General features: G+C 38.4%; 1 protein-coding gene across 11 annotated transcripts in view; it reads left to right on the top strand.

Annotated features, from left to right (window-relative positions):
• The window catches only part of EYA1 (EYA transcriptional coactivator and phosphatase 1), a 92,846-nt gene that overhangs the window by 61,189 nt on the left and 13,949 nt on the right, over positions 1 to 17,708 (top strand). The window lies entirely within an intron of this gene.

Here is a 17,708-nt window from a genome sequence, read left to right as displayed (position 1 = left end):
TTTCCAGAGAAGTAGCAGTGCCCCCCCCCCGCAAAAAAAACAACAGCGGTCTTGCAGCACCTTAAAGAGTAAGCCATTTAAAATGGCATAAGCTTCCACAAAAGTTTATGCCATAATACATTTGTTAGTACTTAAGATGTCGCAACTCTTTGTTGTTTTTGCATCGTCTATAAAACCTTTAACTTTTGCCACCAAACAACCCCTCCTTCTATAAGAGAAACCCAGTGGTTTGGTTCCCAAAGACAAGTTTTACACACACACACACACACACACACACACACACACACACACTGGTATGTTAAGGGAATTATTTACATAAAGAAATAATGTGTTGCTTTTCAGATGGCAGAATAAGATCGCTTAAGTGTACAGTTCTGAATTAATCAGGGTTCAATACATTTAGTTACAGTGCCTGGTATTTAAAAGTCTTCTCAAGCCAAATAAGCTCTCAGTAGCCTATCCCTCTGGCCAGATTTCTCTGACTTTCACTCCAGTCAATTGCTTACAACTAGGAACAGATGCTATACAATAGATCTCTTCTGCCTCAAGTTCTTCCTGCTGCTTTTGACTTCTACGATAGTCCAGAAGTTTCATGCACTGCTTGCTGAAATTCACCCTTTGGTCAGACCTCTGCTTGAAGCCATCTGGTGATGGACTCTGCTGCCAACCTGAAGCTTCACCCCAACTTCACACCACAGGTTCTTGCTCTCTCTAGCCACCAGCTCTGGTCTCAGATTGCCAGCCTTAGGTTTTTCTCAAATCCAAGTTCTATACTCTCCCAGTCAACAACTGACTGATTCTGTATTGCCTTTTGTTCTCCTGGTCCCCCTCCCATCCCATCAGAACCTCCTCTGAGCAATCATATTCTTGCCCCGACAGGGCTCTCACCTATTGGTCTTTTAGTGACCAATCACTGCTTCTGTATAGACCTTTTTACACCAATCAAAGTTATTGACCCCTTCAGCCAATACACTTGCTTTTTATCACCCACGTGGTACATATATGAACTAGTGGCTTCTCACGCTAGTTGTTTTCAGACTGTTACCTTGAAATATCATTTACCTTTTCAGCTGTTACTAAGGTATCCACAACTGTCTTATGCCCAAATTAAAGTAGCAGAGACAGGCTTCTGGGTTAATTAGTCACAGTATAACTCAGAAGTTCTCAACATATATAACATAAAGGTAAAGGGACCCCTGATTAGGTCCAGTCGTGACCAACTCTGGGGTTGCGACGCTCATCTCACTTTACTGGCCGAGGGAGCCGGCGTACAGCTTCTGGGTCATGTGGCCAGCATGACTAAGCCGCTTCTAGCGAACCAGAGCAGCGCACGGAAACGCCGTTTACCTTCCCGCCGGAGCGGTACCTATTTATCTACTTGCACTTTGGCGTGCTTTCGAACTGCTATGTTGGCAGGAGCAGGGACCGAGCAATGGGAGCTCACCCCATCACAGGGATTCAAACTGTCGACCTTCTGATTGGCAAGTCCTCGGCTCTGTGGTTTAACCCACAGTGCCACCCGCGTCCCTATATATAACATAACATTATGCAATATAAGCATATTCAAATATATTCTTTAAGCTGTAATTACTTTCTCTTACTAGTTCAGCAAAATGATACTATAAAATGGGTTCCATACTGAATATAATATTTCAAGTTTTGCATGACCCCTAACAACTTTTATGTGACAGTTTCTAGAGGGGTATGTAGATGAGCTTGTCCATTAATAAATTGTCCTGAAAACAAGCCTTGATAAGAACAACCAGTTGGTCACTGGTTGTTTATGGGTAACCAGATGCCCAGAAGACTCCACAAGCATAACCTGAGCACAACAAGGCTCTCCCCATATGTTGTTCCCAGAAACTGGCATTCAAAGGCAATCTGCCTCCAGCAGTATAACATAGCCACTGTGTCACTGATAACCTCCACAAATTTGTCTGATCCTCTATTAAAGCCATCCAAGTTAGTGGCCTTAACTATATTTTGTGGGAGATAATTTTTTAGTTTACCTAGGTGCTGTCCTGATTCTTCCAACATACAGCTTCATTGGATATCCCCAGATTCTAGTATTGTGAGAGAGGGAGAAAAACATTTCTCTATAATCTTCTCTTTTTTTGACTGATAAATTTGCTGAATTCTTCCAATGGGAAATTATTGATTGTTCTTGCTGCTGCGAAAGAGTACACAAGAAAATATTTTGTACAGTGTAATCTGTAAAACTGTCAGGAAAATGCCCATGGCCATACCAGTTTGTTCAGAAAAAGGAACGTTGATATGGTATTTGTTGTCCAATGAAGAATACTGTTAGTTCAGACAATGAAAAGTAGCAGATCTTTTGGTCATTATTATGCGAGGAGTGCTTCCTCTCGTGGAAGAAATGAGAGTAAAACAGGGGGAATAGCTGCTTTCTACTGTTGCTTATATTAAATTTTATTCATTCACTCTCTCCCATCCTCACCTAAATTTAAATGGAATTCTGTGTGTATTCAGTTTGCAAAGGAAAATCCTGCCTTTTACTACATAAAAAGTCAGGCCCTTTCATGTAATTTAATTTTTGTCTTAGCCTTTCATTAACAGTCATTGTAGTATGAATGTAAATTGTGTAGGTTCATTACACTGAATTTAACTGGAAGTATTTTGAAACTCTTCAAGGTCAGTTTTAATTCCTTGACTGTTAATCCACAAATTGTCAGACGGAATGAAATGGATTTCAAGAGCTCTCTTTGTTCTCTATATCTTGTGCCTGTCCCACAGGTAATCTGCACCTTTCTTCCTACCCTTTGCACAGAATAATTATTGTGGGAAAGTTGAGGAAATGTCCAGGTCACAAAGTGCAGACCAGACAGGGATGACAGGTTCTGCCAATTGAGGGCTAGTATTGAGAACCTGCGAACTGTAGTCTCTCCTTTTTCACATGGATTTATGTTGTATGTTAACAGGAATTTTGTGATGATGGGTTAGGCAGAAGCACTTAAGCTTTTATTGTCAGAAACTAACAGGAAGTCAGCAGTGGTCCCGAACAGAGACGAAGGAGGTACAATTAAAAATAATTTCCCAGTTATTTTGGAATGGCTTTTGCACATAAAAAGGCCTATTTCTGCAAATAGGTGCTGCATAAGCACTAATAAGAACTAGAGATTTAAATGCAAAATAAGTAAATTTTAGCTACCTTATTTTACCTTTTTCTAATTGGGTTTGCTAAACAGATGTCAAAAAAGGTTTGTTTATTAATGAAATTTGCTATCTGGTTATAAATTAAAATAATCCCAAGGAGGAGTACAGTACCTGTGAAACTCAATAAAATCATACATTCCAGCTATCAATAACAAAACAGGTGTGATCACACATACACCATCAAATAACCATTTACAAAATGCAGCGACTGCCTGATAAATAAGTCTTCAGTTGGTTCACTTCTTCCATCCTTCCAAATAAATACATCTTTCGTTACAGCACTACATCCAACACAACTAAATGTACTCCACACTTTCCAACTAACTCATACTCAAAGTAGACCAACTGAAATTAATGGACACATGACAGGTTAGTAATTACAGTGGTACCTCGGGTTAAGTGCTTAATTCATTCTGGAGGTCTGTTTTTAACCTGAAACTGTTCTTAACCTGAAGCACCATTTTAGCTAATGGGGCCTCCTGCTGCTGCCGTGCTGCCGGAGCACGATTTCTGTTCTCATCCTGAAGCAAAGTACTTAACCTGAGGTACTATTTCTGGGTTAGCAGACTCTGTAACCTGAAGCGTATGTAACCCGAGGTACCACTGTAGTTCAATATAGTTCCCTCTCATAAAACAACTTCATTTTATATGTACTATGATAGTCTAGAATCAAATGTAATGCCCTATCCCACATGCCAGATGGCAAGTGAGCACTGATTAGGAGTTGCTCCAAGGTCCTAAGCATGTTGCTGTCTACAGCATTTAAAAATGTTCTCATGAACCTTCCAGCACTGGCTTCTCTGGGGAGGGGAGTGCAGAACCAGAAGGGAAATTAACCAGCAGGTTTTACAAACAGTTACTTTTTATGGCAGACAGAATGGGAAAAGGAGGCAATACCCTAAAGGCTCTTCATTGGCACATCCTCCAAGGATATTCATTTCTTTATGTAAATTAATACCTATATATTAACAAATTACCTTGGGCATGGAGGTGGTGGTTTCACTCATTACATGAGAGGAGGAAGAAGAGAAGGAGATTGTGAGCCAATGATAAGTAGGCACTGAACAAAATAGCAATGGGTGCCCTAAGGAAAAGATATTATATTGCCAGATACAAGAAATGGAGGAGGAGCAACCCCCTCACATCTTCATGCTTGGAAGCGCAAACACAGTGAAGGTATCAGGATTGGGTCCACTACACAGGTAATTAGTGCACATTCATTCATGGATCATAGTGAAAGCCCCACTCCAACAACTCTGATAGGGCTCTGAAACATGTGCAATAAGTCTCTTGTTTTCCTTGGGCAAGCAGGGAAATTCTTCACATGCTTTGAAATTCTCCATGTGCAAATGGAATTCTTTCCTTCATAGTTTTGTGTAGGAATTCCCTGCAGGTGCAGGGCTTTGATATTTGGATATTCCATGAATGGGCTTTAAAATTAAGTGCTTCATCAAAGACAAATGCTACACTGAAACATGTAGACAGTTCAAACAGTTCCAAAATAAAGTTGTTTACGTTTTGTGATTATGATTATTTATGGGGCCATATTTGTATATCTATAAATGCCCTGAGGGGTTCACCATCTAAAGGTTGACAGTAGTGAAATAAAAAACAGAGCGGGCCGGAGAGGAAGAGGAGGAGAAGGGATAAATGTTTAAGCACATGCTTAAGTGTTGTTTCAGTTAGGAATGTCCAGGTGAACAAGTTTCTTGAAGTTTGAGCTTTCTTTGGTCTAATAAATTGCAGCATATGAAGAGGCAAGTAAAGGGAAGAATATTGTTGGAACAAACATGCTGTATTTTTCTTTTCAACAAAATAAATGCACGCACATACAAATATAGGTTTGAACCTTCAACGGCTTGTTCTCACACATATTTGGACCAATTTTCTCTACTGTTCGTTCAGTAGGGGAAAAAGTGAAGCAGTGGGGATAATTGCATAATGACAGATACAAGGGGAACAGAGAATCCACTGATCATTTCCTGTGAGTTGGCCAACATCCAGCCAGTCTCAAAGGACACCCTGATGTAAAGGCAAAAGGAAAAGAGCTAGCTCTGAAGGAGTTTTGTTTTGTTTTTTTCTCTCAGCTCATTTTACTTTGTAAAGCAAATCACTGAAACAATTAGTTGACAGCCTGGTGTTAGTTTTCTCACGGTAAATTAGGAAGATTAAGCAAACATGGAAGTGTATTTTAGCTGTAATCAGCAGGTTTGGAACTCTGGCCTGTAATGCTTTCACATTCTCAGAGGATATATTTATAAAGTTATTCATATTGTCCCTTTTCATTATGTGCAAACTTGTCCAAAGCCTTTACACAAACTGCTCGTTGAGGCTATGAATGACTTGATTTTACTTTTTAAATTTTTGAAGTATAAAAGTGGAGCCATTACATCATTGCAGCTGACATGCTTTTGGCAAAGTTAAGAGCCATTGTTACAGGTTTTTTCCCTTTGATTTTACTGCAGTATACTGAATGATAAAATGTATTTTATGTTATCATGTCACTTGTGCACCTTGAAAAAAATGACAAAAAGAACCAAAATAATGTAATTATAGGCAAAAATGGCCTCAGTTTAATGTTTGCGTACAGACTCATGTCCAGCTACCAACTTGCCACCTGCCTGAAAGTGTTTATTTTAATTGGTTGAAAGCAAGAGTTGGGAAATGTAATTGTCTGATCTGTCCAATGAAATGTTATTCAATGAGTTGTGTGAATCATGTGAGCATGTGGAAAAGTGGTTTATTAATGTGGTAGGGCTTTGTGCTTAGTCTGTGATGGAGGAATGATATTTTGCATATTACCAGAGGCAACTGTTCTTTTCATTATTACATCCTAAGGTCCTGGTCTGAGTCCATAGATAGATAGATAGATAGATAGATAGATAGATAGATTTGTGTAAAACATAATTTACCATTTCAACTAAAGCGTGTTCAAGGCAACATCCATAAATAGATACAATCCATAAATAGATACAACTTCTGTTTCTTGTTCTAGTTAAAAAGCTAAATCATTTGTGGCATATATTGTTTTCGTTGTTGTTGTTACTGTTCATTTCATTTCGATACCACTTTATATTTTTAAGAAAAAAATCTCAAAGTAATTTACAACCTACAATAAAACATCAAATAAAGCAATTCAGAATAAAACACCACAGAAGGAAGTAATATATAAAGTATACATTCAAAGCAACATAGTATTTTAGCTTCCTGTTAATTACCTTAAAAATTTCAAAATATAACATTACAAAGGAAGTCAACAACAGAATGCACATTTAACGCAGCAAAGTTAACAACAAAATCTTCAACATTTCAAAAGAGAACATTACTAGGGAAACTCAATATAAACTGTACATTTAAAACAGCATAGTTAATAAGAAATTAAGAACTACTGTAAGCATTGTTCAACTATTCTACTTAATTAGTTCATAGATAAAGAATCTTCAAAAAAATTGCATGGATTGGAAGACATGTAAGTTGCACATAAAAATCAGAGACAATTGTAGTTCTTGTGGAAATTTCATAGAGATTTAAATGTTTGTATTTAGAACTAAATGCTTTTTTTACATTATTACAGTCTTGTGACCTGTTACAATTATAAATAAAGCACATTTATTATTTGTATATATCTATGCAGGATGCATATCTTAAAACCTCATTGCAGTTCTTCCTTGTTTATTTTCTGTGAGCCTTTGAAGTTGTCAGTACATCAGAATTTTCAGAAGTGTAGCAATGAAGAGATTGACAGGCTGTCAGTCATTCCACTGAAGTTCATTTGACTCAAATCCCAATTGTCCCAATTCAGCAAATTAAAGCTTTCAGAAGTTAAGTCTTGTAAACCTGTTGACACTTAATTATACCTAACCTACACTGAACAATGCTTTGAATGCTTCCTCCTTAGATCAAAAATCTCCAAAAGGCAAAAACAAACACAGGATGTTTAGAGAATAGACACAATAGATTCATTAAGAATTAGAGGGTAATTGGCTTCTTTCAGCTGAATTTGCTGTTTAATTTTTTTCCCCATCTCTCCCAGCCGTTAAAGAATTTTTCTCTTTCAAAAACCTGGGATTTACCTATAGATTTTATATCTTTGCAGTGCCATTTAAAATAGAACCCGCCAGCCTTTTATCTTTTGTTTACCTTTCTCCCCCTTCATCCACTGAGCTGGTCATGGTGCCTCTTTTCATTTTCTCCACTTCTCTTTCATTCCTTTCTTGGTGTTACCTCTCTCCATCTTTTCTGACTGTTTTTGTTCTGAATTGCTTTTCCTACAGTTCCTTTTTCACCATCGATATTCTTCCCGCTCTCCTATCAAGAACATTCCACTTCTAATCTGTCCCACTTGTCTTTTTCCTACTCAACACCTGAAAAAGTATCAAATATATATTTATTAATTTTAAAAATCTCACTTTCCAAAAGTAGCAAATGTTGGGAGATGTTACTGCCTAGTTGTGTGGATTATTGCCACACTTTAGAAAATGCATTTCATCTTTATGCGATTGTTCAGAGGCTATAGTGCTGCAAGAGGACCTAGAAGATCAGTCCCAGCAAAAATAAATAAATCATAGACTGTCATAAGCAAGCCAATAGTAATTCATTCCAGTGATTGAAAAGGGATTCATTATGACTACCTTGTTTCAGATTGTAAGCTTATATAATTTAAGGATTCTGATTGTACTAGTAATAGTGTAGATTGTAATAGTAATAGTGAATAATTGGATTCTGAATGCCTTGGTACTTGGACATTTTGGCTCCCAAACACCACGAACCCAGAAGTCAGTGTTCCAGTTTGCGAATGTTCTTTGGAACCCGAACATCCGACGGGGCTTCCGCAGCTTCCGATTGGCTGCAGGAGCTTCCTGCAGCCAATCAGAAGTCGTGCTTTGGTTTCTGAACATTTTGGAAGTAACAGACTTCCAGAACACATTCCGTTCGACTTCCAAGGTAAAATTGTAATAATAATAATCCTATTATCCCTAGGTAGTCATATATTTTTTTATCCTCTTAGCTAGCTGTGACGGTTGGTTAGTGGAGTAGAGAAGAGAATGGCAACTAACAGAACATGTCACACTCAGATCCTGACTCCCCCTGGAGACCCCATCACTCCCAAAAATCTGCTCCATCCAATTTTGGGTCTTGGAAGAGCTGCGGGTTCCAAGTAAAGGGAAGCAACTTTGGCTCTAACCCAATATTTTGCTTATGTTCCAGATTCTCTTAACCCCTTTGTAGGTATACTATTATTCCTTTTCACCAGGCAGCTAAAAACTATGAAACAGATGGGAGCAACTCTGCTCTTGTTAACTCTTGCCTTTCCTTCAGCTTTCCCAGAGTTTAAAGAAATCATATTGCATCATTGTTCTTTCTGTTTCCCTGCCGTTATTTGCTTTGATGCCATGAAGAACTATTCTGCTTGCAAACATGTATGTAAAAATAATGAGTAACCAAACTCCATACATGTATGTGTGTACATGCATGCACATATATATGTAGGTGTGCACACAGGTAAAGTTATTCAACATATGTTAATTGGTTCTCCTCAGACTGGTGCACATTAATTTTATTGCTGCTGCAAATGCCTGCCTCAAATAAAATCTTGGTTCAGCACAGTGTTGATGGCATGTATCTGTATAATTTGCCATTAGCAATGGATTTTCTGTGCTTCCCTTTATGCATTGCTCCTGATTTTCATATTTAGAATAAATTTGCTAAGACAATTTTAATGTTAATAATGATAAATTCAGAGACTTGTAAAAGCAACTTATATATGAAAAATGTTTGCCATTCAATTAATCTTTTTTCAACCATTATTTTACTGCAGTGTAAACCTAACTCTGTGCTGCTGGCAGTATGCATTTTAAACTTCCAGCAAACTTGCATTGAACAGTAATATTTAATGCTTCCAGTGTTGTAAATAAAAATATGCCCTTTTCCCTTATGGGGTATCCAAGAGCCCATATAGAGTCCTTACATAGGTTCCCTATTGGTAGGAGAAAATAACAGAGGCCAACCAGAGAATATTGAGAAGCAAAGCAGCTAGTAAGCTTGATCTTTATTGATCTGTTGCAACAGGGTACCCCCCTCACACGCAGGAGAGGAAGAGGACCCAGAACAATGGCCTGCAAGGCCTTATAAAGACTTTTGAAATTTCCCTTCTCTAGATCAGGACCACCCCCAGAAACATTATGCATACATCACAGAAGGGGTGTAACCTAAGACCACCCCTCAGATACATCCCACCTACATCACAGAAATTTAAATGTTGTTTTTCTCTTGTCCTTGTTTATCTCCTGTCTAGCAGGTTACTTGATTGGATTTTCTGGGGAGCCTGGCCATTCTTTTGTAGTGCTAAAATACTTATTTCCTGGGCCAGGTCACAGGCTCACACCTTATTCAAACACAGATTAAAGGAAGAGACAATGGGGAGGCTTTTCCATTTTTAACCTTGCAGAGAAAGGATTTGGTCAGTTTAGGAATCAAAATGGTTCCTGTGCTGATCTATGTATGTGCAGTTATGAACATTACTATATATCTAAAACCATAAAATTCCTATCACAATATTCCCCCCTTTGGGGCTAGAATTTTTCTTAAAAATTTTTGCCCCACAAATAATAACATTGTATGTTGTCAATGGATGTCTTTGTATAAATATATCATATAAAAATAACACATGTTGCGTTTTGCTACTAAATTACTTGTGGCATTCTAACACTTTGGGAGAGACCATTTACTCAATAGTGTTCTATGCTTTACACCTAGCAGGAAGGTAAGGTCCACTAATGACTGAAAAGTGCAGTTTGCTTCCCCCCCCCGCCATTTTAGTGTTCTCAGGTGTCAAGGTAGCTCTTCTGTGGTCTCACACTGACATAGTGCTACAGCAACACATCCCTTCTGTTGAATCCCCTCAGGGCTTTCATTTAACCATGTCGCCTGGCATTCACCATAGCTGGCACAGGTTTTGGGCATCTCGTGAGGGAGAGGTCTTCGCCTTGGCCTTTAGCTATGGGATTTTATTATAGGCTGTGGTCTCGCACTCGCACAATGGGAAGTTGCTCACTTGCACTTAAAGGACCAAAAGCTAATTGCAGCCTGGATACACTTGCCCAATTCAAACTGAGTCCAATTTGAATTTATCTTGCACCATGGTTCTCAACTCTTCAAACCAATCTGTTAAAAGAAAACCATTCTTAACAAGGGCAGTTGTCCAAATAAGTCAATTTAAGTCTATAAGAAATCATTCCTGCTAAACCAAAGCATATCCACCTTCATGTACCTGGTGTTTTATGGATCCAGAAGTTTGTCCTTGGCAAAACGAGGTTTAACACATATTAAAATGGATAGGGAAAGATTGGCATAGTGCCAGGTGGGACAATGAAATGTGGTTATCTAAACATTGGACTACACAATAGTGTGAGCTATTAGAAAGTATAAAATGCATGAGAATTCTCCATTGGTGTGTAAGCAATAAGACATTAAACATAAAAACAGTTACACACAATAAATTGCCCCCCTTTGTGGAAATCACACTGTCAGACACATTTCAACATTCTTACATAATAACACATAATACAAAACAAAATAATTAAATATCTGTTGCATATCTTGACACAATTGTGATCTTTTACGTATGTATCTTTTGAATCCTGGAGCACAGTCTTAAGGTTCAAAAGTGGGAAAATGTCCTTGCAATTCAACTCCTCCCCCCTTTGTCAGGTCCACTCCCCCCTTTGGCAGTCTATATCCTTTGAAAGAGATAGCTGTGGGCACTTTGAAAACTCTGTTGTTGCTGGTCTTGTGATGGGTTGACTGAGTTGAGGGGTTGTTGCTGCTCATCATTGCACATCTGTAGAAGTGATATCCTGTAAGGGGCAGGGTTTTGGGGTGACTTAAAAACACAGTTAGACAAGAAGGATGTCCTCCAGTTTCCATGGGAAGCTGCAAATAATAAAAAATCTTAGCACATTAAGCATTTTATTTATTTCAATATTATTACTGTTATTATCTGCTAAGTTTGTTTGCTTTCCTTCACTTAATTTTTGTTGTTGTTGTTCTTTTCATATTATAAAATAAAAAATTACTCCACATGTATAGAAAGAGAACTGTAAAAATACAAAGGTTAAAAAATAAAAAGGAAAGCAAAAAATTAGATTACCAGTTAGATGAAAACAAACTTGACACAAAAACATCAGATTCAGAAAAGAACTATTATTAAATATATTATCAAAACCACGCAGATTACTACTAGACTGAAAAAAAAAAATACAAAGGTTAAAAAATACAAAAGAAAGCAAAAAATTAGAATACCAGTTAGATGAAAACAGACTTGACACAAAGACATCAGATTTAGAAAAGAATTATTATTAAATAATACAAAGATATTATCAAAAACCGCACAGATTACTACTGGACTGAAAAAATGGGAAAACAATGGGGAAAAACTTAAAATTCACCATATGCTATCTGATAAAAGAACTTCATGAAACTGACTTTCAACATGTGATGAACATGTCCCCAAAGTAAAACACACACACACAAAATGAGCTATGAGGAACCAAAAATAAATAAATGCTAAGACACACAATTAATAAGCAACCTGAAGTAACCTGAAGTAATCTGTTTTGGCATTCTAACATCCCAAATGAAAATAAAACTGTTTCTTGATGTGACATCATCAGCTGTAATGTTAATACTGGGAAATGAGTTAATACCAAGAAAAATGAATGGCAATTTAAAGTTGTGCAGGTACCTTGCACTAGCCAAAATGACAGAATTAATAAGAAATGCTCAGGCAAAAAGGTAGTAAACAAATACCATTCCACAAACAATGTTTGGTTGTGCTTCGATTAATTTCATATATATAATGGAAGAACTGATAAAACGAACTTAATAAACGAAAACAGATTATTTGTAACCAAAAAAATGTCAAAGCCACAAAGAGATAGAAGGAAATGAACTAATGTAGCAGGGATTCAGACTTGTTTTGCTGAACAGAAAGAAAGTGACTGTTTGGCTTTTAGGGAAGAAAGACAAAAGAGAAACAAATGCAATTGCTTTTTATAGAGTATTTAAATCACTGTTTGCATCTTCTCATTATCATTTGTGCTGTGGGAGAAAAGGACACTCTGTTAAAAGGGAAAATTATTTCATGTGAGAGGTCTGTCAGGAAATGCTGTTCCTAAAATGCATAGGCATATACACACAATATACACACACCTGTTGAAAGGGAAAATTATTTCATGTGAGAGGTCTGTCAGGAAGTGCTGTTCCTAAAATGCATAGGCATATACACACACACACACACCAAAAACAAAAACAAAAACAAAAACTTATAAAATTTAAATTCCATTGGGAGGCGAACCTTTTGTTAGCCCCTGGGGCAAGACATTAAGGGTGATTTCCCTCAATGGCTCCCAAGTTTTACATAAGGAAATTTGTATAGGTTTCAGGCTCTCCAAACCTTCTCTCTCCCCCCTCCTTTCTCTCTCTCTCTCTTTTGTAAGCTGATCTAGCCTCTGTGCATGTGCAGAGTTCATGCCTCAGCAAACCTTTTATACCACTGAAAATGTTGCATCTTTTGGCTCAATTAGAATAAGGAAGGGAAAGGTAAGGAGTAGATTTTAAAAATAGGGTTAGATTTTAAAACAAAAAAGAGAAACTCAGCAATTCAAGTATTCACCATTCAGCCCAAGCTTCCTTTATGTACAGGAAAGGGCTAATATCCCTCTGGCCATTCGCGGAACAATCAACCGCTCTCTTATTTATGAGTAAAAATGGCCAGGTAAGGAGTGGTTTTTTTTAAAATAGGGTTAGATTTTAAAACAAAAAAGAGAAACTCAGCAATTCAAGTATTCACCATTCAGCCCAAGCTTCCTTTATGTACAGGAAAGGGCTAATATCCCTCTGGCCATTCACGGAACAATCAACCGCTCTCTTATTTATGAGTAAAAATGGCCAGAGCGTTAGAATTCATAGGATTTTTTTAACATTCTCAGTCATTTCAGCCTTACCATTTGCAGACAAACAATTATTATTATTATTAATATTATTTTCTGCGCCTTAATTTACAGGAATGGCCAAGGCTAATTGTACTTGATTATTCATTTGTATGTGCTTAAACTTTGAATTGACTTTTAAGTTTGATTAAAAAAAAATAGTAGACAAAATGATAAATACTGTAATCACTCAAATGCTTGATATTACCAGTTGTGCTTCAAAACATCATGGCTTTTACCTCTCACCTTTAAAACTAAAAAGCAAAGCTAGGCTGAATTTCAACTCCATTACCACACCAGAATTTAAGAATTACCCTCCAATGCTTGCAGACACATGGTCTTCCACACAGCCACAAATTGGGAGAGTTGAAAGGGACCCTGGGGTCATCTAGTCCAACCCTAAAATACAGGGTTCATAGCAAGATTTGTACTACCAGAAACACACACATTCACCTCTCACCTTTAAAAACAAAGAGCAATCTGGGCTGGATTTCAACTCATCAGCCACAAATTGGGAAAGTTGAAAGGGACCTGGGGTCATCTAGTCCAACCCTAAAATACAGGGTTCATAGCAAGATTTGTACTACCAGAGACACACACATACTTATGTACACAGACACAACTGGGGAAGAGATCACAAGCCATGCGCCTATCACAAACCATGCGCCTATCATGTACTAAGGAAAAGGAAAATAAAAGTACCCAACCCTTTTAGCAGATCTTGAAGCTAGTTTGAGTGAGAGTTTACTTCCTTAGACTAAAGAGTGCAAATTCCTATAGAAATTATCTTTAAAAGAAGATTGAAGTTAACATTTTTCCTAAGATAGGGAGAGGATCTTTTATAAAGCAAAGTTTAAACAGCCATAGATTTGATTTAAAAGGAATACAAGAGTGAACAATTTTTCCTGAACTTGCAGAGGAATAGTAAGCCTAATTTATGCCCCCCCCCTTTGCAGTTTCCTTTAAAGGAAGCTTACTCGGGAGTAAATTTACCTGGCACAGAATAAGAAGGAGAAGGGGAAAAAACCCTGAAAGAGACAGAATGAAACAAGGGGGGGCATTTTCTAAGAAAAGAGGCCAGGACGTCTTATAGAGACTGATACCAGGAGCCTTACAATAACTCTTCTGTCCAACCAGATCAAAGTTAAAACTGGACTCAGATATTTTTCTTAGAAGGAACACCATACTTTCATAGGCATATGCTTAATGAAATACATACACTGCATTTTAGCTTGAGAGAGCAGTTGGCTCAACTAGGCTTTTGCAGCAGAAACATTAGGTTACCCTCCCCACTGAAACTAGAGGAAGGAGGTGGGGTAATCCTCCTTTCAGAACACAAGTAGCACGTATACAGGATTTTACCACTTGGGAGAAAAACTCTCTTTTAGAGCCTCTCTCAAATAACAAACATTTGCACACTTCATTCTCCATTTTGTCTTGTTTTTAAGACTGATAAGGTTCAACATGGCTTCCTTAGATTTAGAATTTGGAGCAAGCTTGCATTTTTATTTTAGATGGCACATTTAAAATAAGCAGCTGCTGGATGTTGCCTAAGCACAATTTAAACACTGGAAAAACGTTTCTTAAACACAAATTGAAGGGGACTGTCAGAGTCCAGGCGGGAAGTAAGCACCAACTGGGCTTCTTTCCCATCAGGAGTCTGTGGGTTCATTTCTTTTGATTGAGGTGCACCCATTTTAAGAATTTTAATAGCGCTAGCTTTTACTTTTATACTGCAGTCAGGGTTTTATCCCCACTTTTCAGGAAACACAATAAATAACCCACAGTACACTCAATTTGGACAACTCCGAGAATTAGTACTGTGACACACCGCCGTTCGTCTGGCCTGACTTACTAGGCTGGTACAGCTGTTGGCCTTTCCTGGCTACTAAGCTAACAGTGCGGTCAGCGATCTCAAAACCCCCCTTTGGTCATTACTCAGCCAGGGAGCCCACAGCAACCTCCTGCCTCTTACAATCTAACCTGAGAGTTCCCTACTGGACGCTTGCGTAGCGCAGTGCCAGATTGGGACTCAGAAATGACAAAGAAGGAAAGGAATCAGGTGCCCTTGCTTTCTCTGCTCACAGGTCATCTCTAACAAAGATCGCCATGGCAGAGGTGCGGCTGCACCTGGGAGTTATAGTTTTGGGAATTATAGTTTTCAGTGCAGAAGAAATTGCACAACCTTTCTGGGCAAAACTCCGAAGGAATAGGTTGGCATACAGAATTAAGTGGAAGAAATCACACACAACCTTTGCCTGGGCATACTCCGAAGGGCTAGGGCTGGTGTTGAGATTGAGGGGACAGAGAGAAGGAGGCAATTTTTAGATGAGGAAAAAAGTAGAAATTTTAGATTTGAAGGGAAAAGGAAGAATTAAAGAATTTTGGTTGCTGTGGTTTAGAGACCCCAACCCACTACCCGTGTTTCCTACTTAATACTCACTTCCGCATGCTCTGTTCCTGGTGATCCCACGATGTCTTGACTGATTGTTTAAGGCCGGCCTGATCAAGATTTGCTTCCTCTGGTTAGCCCCGCTGAACTCCAAGTTATTGCCAGACCCTGGGACCGATGGAAGACTGGTTATTCCTCCTGGCAAACTGCCTGGTGCGCGCTGGATAACCAGTCCTTCCTCGCTTCCAGAATTCGGGTAACCAAAAGTCCCTTCGTGGGTGGTCGCCATCTGTTGTAAATAAAAATATGCCCTTTTCCCTTATGGGGTATCCAAGAGCCCATATAGAGTCCTTACATAGGTTCCCTATTGGTAGGAGAAAATAACAGAGGCCAACCAGAGAATATTGAGAAGCAAAGCAGCTAGTAAGCTTGATCTTTATTGATCTGTTGCAACAGGGTACCCCCCTCACACGCAGGAGAGGAAGAGGACCCAGAACAATGGCCTGCAAGGCCTTATAAAGACTTTTGAAATTTCCCTTCTCTAGATCAGGACCACCCCCAGAAACATTATGCATACATCACAGAAGGGGTGTAACCTAAGACCACCCCTCAGATACATCCCACCTACATCACAGAAATTTAAATGTTGTTTTTCTCTTGTCCTTGTTTATCTCCTGTCTAGCAGGTTACTTGATTGGATTTTCTGGGGAGCCTGGCCATTCTTTTGTAGTGCTAAAATACTTATTTCCTGGGCCAGGTCACAGGCTCACACCTTATTCAAACACAGATTAAAGGAAGAGACAATGGGGAGGCTTTTCCATTTTTAACCTTGCAGAGAAAGGATTTGGTCAGTTTAGGAATCAAAATGGTTCCTGTGCTGATCTATGTATGTGCAGTTATGAACATTACTATATATCTAAAACCATAAAATTCCTATCACACCAGCTTTTCTGCATGCTCCCCCTAACACACACACACACATTGGTGCCAGTGCTGTGTTCCACTGTTCTGTGCTATATTCTCAAAAGGCAATCTGTGTTCAAATACTCAGACTCATAGCCATCATGTGAGGCCACATAGACTCCCCCCCCCTTTTTTTCTTATCTGAGGTTGTTGACCTCAGGAGAGGAGAAGAAGGTTATGAGGTCAAAGTCTTTTCCTCCTTGGAGCTCACTGCTTGCTGGGAGAGGGTTGGCTGGAAAATAGATGTTTTAGAACAGGGGTTAAGGGTCATGATTTTAATTCTGTTAGGGAACAGCTGTTTTGAATTTCTTTCCACTTCTATCTCCCCTCCCTCCCTCCCAAGTCCAGACAGAGAGAGAAATTTGTTCAGAGGGAACCAGCAACACAAAAATATGTGGCTCCAATGTATTCGTTCTTTTTAAAAATGGACCAACTTTGCTATTGGCCTTCACTTCTTTAAGAGAGGTCACAGACAATTGTTTAAATATCTGAGAAACAGAGCTTAGATTCAGATGAAAGTGCTATTTTGGAAGGTGTTTTATTTACTCATCAAGTGCCAAATGTTACGTAGCAATTGATGTTTTCCTGCCCAATGTTGAAGCAAATGGAATGCACTCATGTGGCAATTTTCAGGCGGATAAACCTACATATAAAGGTGTGGGGCTTAATTTGTGCAGAGGTTTCAAGGAAGGAAAGAGTTACTTTGTAGATTTTTAAAGTGTTCCTGCAGCACTCTGGATTTGCTAATTCCGTGTTTTAAGAAGAGATTGGGTAGCCAGGAGAAAGAAGCTCACAATTCTCAAGTGAATGGAAAACAAGTAACAGATTTTTTTTTGGTCTGCAGTATTCTGAAACATTGGCCTCAGGCTGTGTTGGTGTGTGGCTCAACAGCAATCAGAGGTCATAATTTCATTGGTGGTTAGCATCAGGTTTAATTTTTCTAATATGTTACATTTACCAAAATGTCTGGTTTTAGTTATGCACATACATTGCCTGAAACAGCTTTGAGTAGATTGAAGTCTGAAGGTACCTGAAAGGCTATAAGAACATGTACAGAACTAAACATGGTAATTGTTTCAACTACCCTCCTTTTTAAATATGCAAATATTTCCCACCAATTCCACTGAAGAATAACATCTAAAAATAGAGCATGCTTGTTACTTTACAGCAACATAAAAAATAAATTAATT

Source organism: Podarcis bocagei, assembly GCF_964188305.1.
Source record: "Podarcis bocagei genome assembly, chromosome: 8".
In the NCBI taxonomy this organism is placed as follows: domain Eukaryota; kingdom Metazoa; phylum Chordata; class Lepidosauria; order Squamata; family Lacertidae; genus Podarcis; species Podarcis bocagei.
Note: the sequence above shows the minus strand (reverse complement) of the source record. Positions and strands in the feature narration are given on the sequence as shown.